Genomic DNA, 6,000 nt, shown 5'->3' with positions numbered 1-6,000 from the left:
CTAGTAGGGAAAAGGCCTTCCCGGGCTTGAGAGAAACCCAGTCCCTTGCATCTTCCGATGCTCGCAGTATATTTAAAAGAGAGGCTCTGCCACACTGGGGTGTACTGAAAGCTTTTGGATGAAAGGCAAGATCCCTGAGTCCCGCCAGGAAAATCCCACTCTGCATTCCAGGCCACTCCGTGCCCCCAAAAGAAAGTTCAGCAAGTTCTGCTCCCAGTGCCCTCTAAGGAGTGAAGGTGATCCCACCCAGCCGGGATTTGCGCCCGGGGCGCGCAGCGTGTAGGAAAACCGCCCAATTGGGAAGCCCGGGCTGCATTTCCGCCCGGGACTGATTGCGCTCGCACCTCCCAGCCGGCGCCCCGCGCCCACTAGGTGGCGCCTGCGCTCTAGTGGGCGCCTCTCCGGCGCAGACGAAAGCGACCGCGGAGCGTGGCGACAGATCGAACCGGAGTCTCAGGATTGCGGGCACCGGAGGGCAGCGCCGACAGCCAAGGTAGGATTCCTGAGCCCCGGGCGTTTCCCGCGAACCTCTGTGGTGAGCGGTGGGCAGCGTGGCGGCCGCCGAGCCCTGCCGGCGGTCTCCGCGGACGACCAGACAGGTCGGAGCGGCCGCACGTGTCGTTGCCTGTGGAGACCTGGAGACCCGCAGTCGCCAAGCTGGGCCTAGGGGCAGAGCTGGACGCCAGGTCGCTCGCACGCAAACATCCTCCACTAGCTGGTTCCTCTGGAGAGCCTGCCCGAATCCCCGAACAGCCAGTCCTAGGAGGAGAAAAGAGTTATTGCTGCCCAGAGCGACTTCAGCTTTGGAGCTGAGTGCTAGTAAGATCCAAAGCACCATTTCTCCAACTTGCTTGCCCATTGGAATCGCTTGGGGAGCATTAAAAAATACTGATGCCCCGTTTCCCTCCCACCCCACCCGCCTCCGAGACTCAGATGTAGGAGGTCTGGGTTGGGGCCTGGGCATCTGGACATTTCAGAGCTTCCCAGGAGATTCCCAGCTAGCAGCCAAGTGTGAGGATCCTTGATTTAAAGGGTTGGAGAAAAAGGAGGACGGTTGTTGCAGCCCAGAATGCTGATTCTTCTCCTCCTCCTCCTTCTTCTTCAACATGCCTTTTATGCAGGAAATATCTCCACCTTTGAGCTGTCAAACCCAAGATAACAAACCAACATCCTCCCTCCCAATAGGGCTGGTTCTGAAAGGGTTGAACTCGAAAGTGGGCAGGGAACAGAAAGACACAGATGTAGAATATGAGAAAAGACTCATGAGAGAGGTGGGTTTCTTTTTACCCAGATCCTACAGAAGTTCAGGGAGCCTCCTGGAGCAGCCCTCATCGTATTAGTAAATGCTACATTTATACCAAAGCGGTTATGAGCATAGGCTTGGAGTTCCCAGAGCCAGCCCTTCCTGGGCTGTGTGACCCTTGAAAACTCATGGAACCACTCCTAGCCTCAGTTCCTTCATCTGCAAAATGGGTATGATCGTATCATATAAAACTCTTAGAGTTGCCATGGGAATTATTGCCCATAAGAGGTAATGTTTCCTACGGACCTGCCTGTGCCTGGCACAGTGCTAAATGCTTTCTTCGCATGGCCACATCAACTCATCACCATAGCCCACAAGGTACTACTATAACTACCCCATTTGATAGTGAAGGAAGCTGGGGCTCAGAGAGGTCAAGGAACTTGCTCAGGGTTAAATAACTAATAAAAGGCAGGTCCTGTGTTTGAACCCAGGCAGTCTGATTTCAGAGCCCATGGCAAAAGTACAATAATCTGCCGTTTCCCTTGTTGACAGAGGAAACATAGAAAAAGCACTTAGCACAGGGCAGCTTGTGATGCCTCCATAAACACTGGCTGTCATTGCTGCCAACGAAGCACTTTCACTGAATTGACTCATGTGTTCATTTAAACTGGATTTATTATTGAGAGCCTACTATGTGCCAGGCTGTTTTCCAGGCGCTAGAGATAAAACGGTAAGACAGAGGTAAACCAGTCCTCAGTGAACTCACATGCTAGTGAATGAGAGAAATGGGAAGAAAGTACAGTGGATCCTCATTATTTGCAGGTTCCATATTTGCAAATTCTCCCACTCGCTAAAATTTATTTGTAACCCCCAAATCAATAGCCACAGCGCTTCTCATGGTCATTCATGGACGCAAACAGAGTGGCAAAAAATTTGAGTCGCTCAACACACGTATTCCCAGCTGAGGTCAAAACAAGATGACACAGCTTTCTTGTTTCAGCTCTCAGAACTGTGAACAAGTGTCCTTTTTGTGGTCTATTTAGTGCCATGGTTTTTTTTGTTTGTTTGTTTGTTTTGCATTTTTGTGCTTTCTGTTGGTGATTTTGCTGTTTAAAGTCACCCCCAAACATAGTGCTGAAGTGCTGTCCAGTGTTCCCAAGCACAAGAAGGCTGCGATGTGCCTTACGGAGAAAATGTGTGTTAGATAAGCTTTGTTCAGGCATGAGTTGTAGTAGTATTGGCTGTGAGTTCAATGTGAATGAATCAACAATATATATTAAATAAGGGGTCTTGAAACAGAAACACACATAAAATAAGGTTAGGTATTGATCTGTTGATGAAAATGTGACCAGAGGCTTGCAGAAACCTAACCTTAGGTTTTTCCCTTAGAAGCAATAGATCAGTATTTGCCAGTTCCATGTTCATGGCAACTTTATAGAATATAACCACTGTGAATAACGAGAATTGACTCTGATTAGACATCACTGCACATGCACTGAGAGAATCAAGCACAAAGATGGAGAGGCATACAGAAAGGCATACGTATGGATTAGGGGTCAGAAAGGCTGAGAAGCAGCCAGGGTGGGGGTGAGATGAGGAGAACGTATTTCGGGCAGAAAAAGCAGCATGTGCAAAGGCCCAGAGGTAGGTGAGGACTTGGCAAAGTCAAGGAGCTCAAGGAGAGCCAGTGTGCAGGGAGTATAGTGGTCAGAGGAAGCAGAGGCCCGATAATATGATAATATGCTGGAGAGGGAGGCTGGGGCCAGATGGCAGTGTTTTGTGGGCAGCTCACCTTTCGTCCAATTAGCACAGTAATCCTGGCAGGCTGGGCGGGGTTGTTTCCACCTTTGACAGGTGATGAAATTGATGCCCCAGTCAGTTACATGCCTTGCTCAAAGTTACATCACTGGTAAGCAGCAAAACCCATCTCCCCACCCCCATCTTAATCTAATGTTGAACAGACATCTGAGTGTTGATCTGAGATCCAGGACACGATCCTGGGCTGGAGATTTGGTTTGATTTGGGCAAGAATGAGTAACTGAAGCCATCAAGAGTCGATGAAACCACCTGGGACAATGGGCAGAGTGTGGGGAAGAAAAGGTCTCATGGCCTTTTAAAAATAAAATTACTCCTGGTATAAAAACATTAATGCTTCAGTGGAGGAGTCCTAGGTACCTGCAGAGGGCAGAGGGAGTCGTGAGGGTGGTCACAGAGATGTAGAAAAAGGAGCTGTGAACATCTGATCCAAAAACCCCCTAAATACTAGGTCTGGTGATGGGCTTCCCATCCACTGGGCAACCAGGTCTCAATCTGCCTCTTGTCCCTGCAGGATTATGATCTTGAATACGGGTCAGCAAACTCTTCCGTAAAGGGCCAGATAGTAAACGTTTTGAGCCTCGTGGACCATATATGGTTTCAGCTGCAACTACTCAACTCTGCAGTTATGGAGTAAAAGCGGCCGTAGACAATATGGGAATGAATGAGTGTAGCTGTGTTCCAATAAGACTTTATTGATGGACACTGAAATCTGGGTTTCATATCATTTTTATGGACCATAAAATGTTATTCTCGTTTTGATTTTTTTCCCCCAACCATTTAAAATTGTAAAAAACATTCTTAGCTCACAGGCTGTACAAAAACAGGCAGTGGGAGAGCCCATGGGCCGTGGGCTGTAGTTTGCTGACTCGATCTAGAATCATGGACCTAAGTGTCAGAAGGAGACTAAATGTCCTCCTGGTTGAATTCTTACCTGATTCATGAATCTCCATAGAACATTCTCAGCCATTTCTCGAGCGCCACAGTTAAACTGTGCCATAGCTGGGGTTTCTCCAAAATAGATCGTGAGACCAGGACTTGGGTGCCCGGAATTCATTTGGGAGGTGATCCCAGAAAGCCCAGTGAGAGTGAAACGGACCGGAGAAGGGAGGAGAGCCAGTAAAGGATGCGTCGATGAGTGAGTTACCTTGGGGCAAACGGCTCAGTCTCTCTGGGGCTGCTCGGAGACAGTGCGTCCCAGCAGACCCCCAACTTCTGCGTGCGGTGAGGAGTACGCAGCCTGCCGCCAGAAAATGTCTTCGAGTAGAAAGAAGTGAGAGGCAGGGGGTGTGTCTGGAAACTGTCTGCAGGTTTCCTCCGGGGGGCGCTGGGGAGCGCGGTGGTCTATGAAGTGTTTCTGCCTGCTTTTTGAAGTGTGCTGATCATACCACTGGGTGCCTGGTGAGATGATTCGGTATGGCAGAGCACTGTGGTGCTAAAGATGACGAAGCCTCATTCTTGGAGAGGTATTTCCTTTTTAAACCGTCCCTTTGATCCGGCCCTGCCTCTCTCCCTAGAGCAGGAGCTGCAACCACACTGGCCTTTCACTTCCTTAAACTTGCCAGACTCTGCCTTCTGACTACAGTCAACAAAACAAGTCTCAGTGAAGTACCAGACCGTTTTTGTAACCCTTGCTCGGCTCCCTTCTTACGGAAAAGGCAGCAGTCCTCAAATTCAGGGGATGGAACAGGCAACAGTAGCTAGCTAAGATTTAATAACATTGTTTTATGTTTATTTGTACAGTTTCCATCTATACATGGCAAGTGTTTCTGGCTTTGCCTTTACAGTAGTAATATAAAGTTTCCTTTCAAATAAATTTAGATAAATAATGTGTCTACTTAAAAATAGTAAATAATAGTATAAGTGGTATGAGATTATAATAAAAAATAATAGTTGCTACCACTTGCTGAGCACATACTGTGTGCTGGGCGCTATCCTAAGCACTTTGCATGTATAATTTAATCAATCTTCACCACAGTCACATGGGTTAAGTACTATTTGAGGTAGGCACTATTATTAGCAGAGAAAACAGGCATGGGAAAGTAAGGTAACTTGCCCAAAGTTATGTAGCTAGTAAGTGACAGGACTGGAAAATGAACCCAAGCGTTTCTGTTCCAGTTTGTGTTCCTAATCGCTGAGTTACACTGCTTCTCACAAACGTGACAGAAGAAAGAAGAAAAATAAAAGTGGTGATATTTGAATGACTGATATTAAAGGAAAACTGCCTTTAAAAGTTCCGCTTTTTTATCTCACCGAAATCTCTCTCCCTGTATCTGCCACCCCTTCGTTGTCATACTTTCTTCTGGAGCCCCAGGGAACAAATCTCTCCCCTTTGCATCACTGCAGTCCTTCAGGTATTTGAAGACAGGGAACTGGTTGGCCCTCCCGGATCTTCCCTGCTCTAGATTAAACATTGCCAATTCCTTCTGCTTGTTTTCTGTCATGTGTTCTTGGCATCTTGCCCCAAGCACAGGATCTCTTTCTTCCTTATTCTTTTTTATTCCAACAGAGCTTATTTTGGTCGCTGTAGCACTTTTCTTGCAGGCCTCCCACAGCTCATTCCGGGCTCAGGGTAGATGGCTGCGGTCGGGGTGACTGACGTGGCAAAGCGCAGCTGGCTGGCAATGTCAGGAGAAGAACCCCTCAGGGCCAGCATGACAGGGGGCTGGAGGCTGGTGATGCTACTCATTCGCTGCAGGTCAGAGATGGAGTGCCTTTAGTGCACATGGAACTGATCAGGCTAAAAAGGACAGAATCACCAAATTCACAGCAGCCTGGTGAGGAAGCCAGACCACAAGTATATTAAATCACAATGGGGCAAGCACCGTGAAGCAGCCTGAAGACTTTATGTCAGCCTATCAGCACATCCTTTCCCCTGTAGGAAAGTCACAGGGGATGCCAAATTCTACTTAGAAGCTTGGCATTCCTGGAATCCAAACAAG

The 6,000-nt window shown here is 48.1% G+C and overlaps 1 protein-coding gene across 1 annotated transcript in view; it reads left to right on the top strand.

The window, feature by feature from the left end:
- The first annotated feature begins 408 nt into the window (after positions 1-408).
- CHD9 (chromodomain helicase DNA binding protein 9) overlaps positions 409-6,000 on the top strand; it is a 244,191-nt gene continuing 238,599 nt past the window's right edge. The window contains exon 1 of the mRNA XM_061173544.1: positions 409-493. The gene's annotated coding sequence lies outside the window, so the exon portion shown is untranslated. The remainder of the gene's footprint in view (positions 494-6,000) is intronic.

This window comes from Eubalaena glacialis, chromosome 18 (assembly GCF_028564815.1).
Source record: "Eubalaena glacialis isolate mEubGla1 chromosome 18, mEubGla1.1.hap2.+ XY, whole genome shotgun sequence".
Classification (NCBI taxonomy): Eukaryota; Metazoa; Chordata; class Mammalia; order Artiodactyla; family Balaenidae; genus Eubalaena; species Eubalaena glacialis.
The sequence above is the reverse complement of the archived record's forward strand: the minus strand, read 5'-3'. Positions and strand labels throughout refer to the sequence as shown.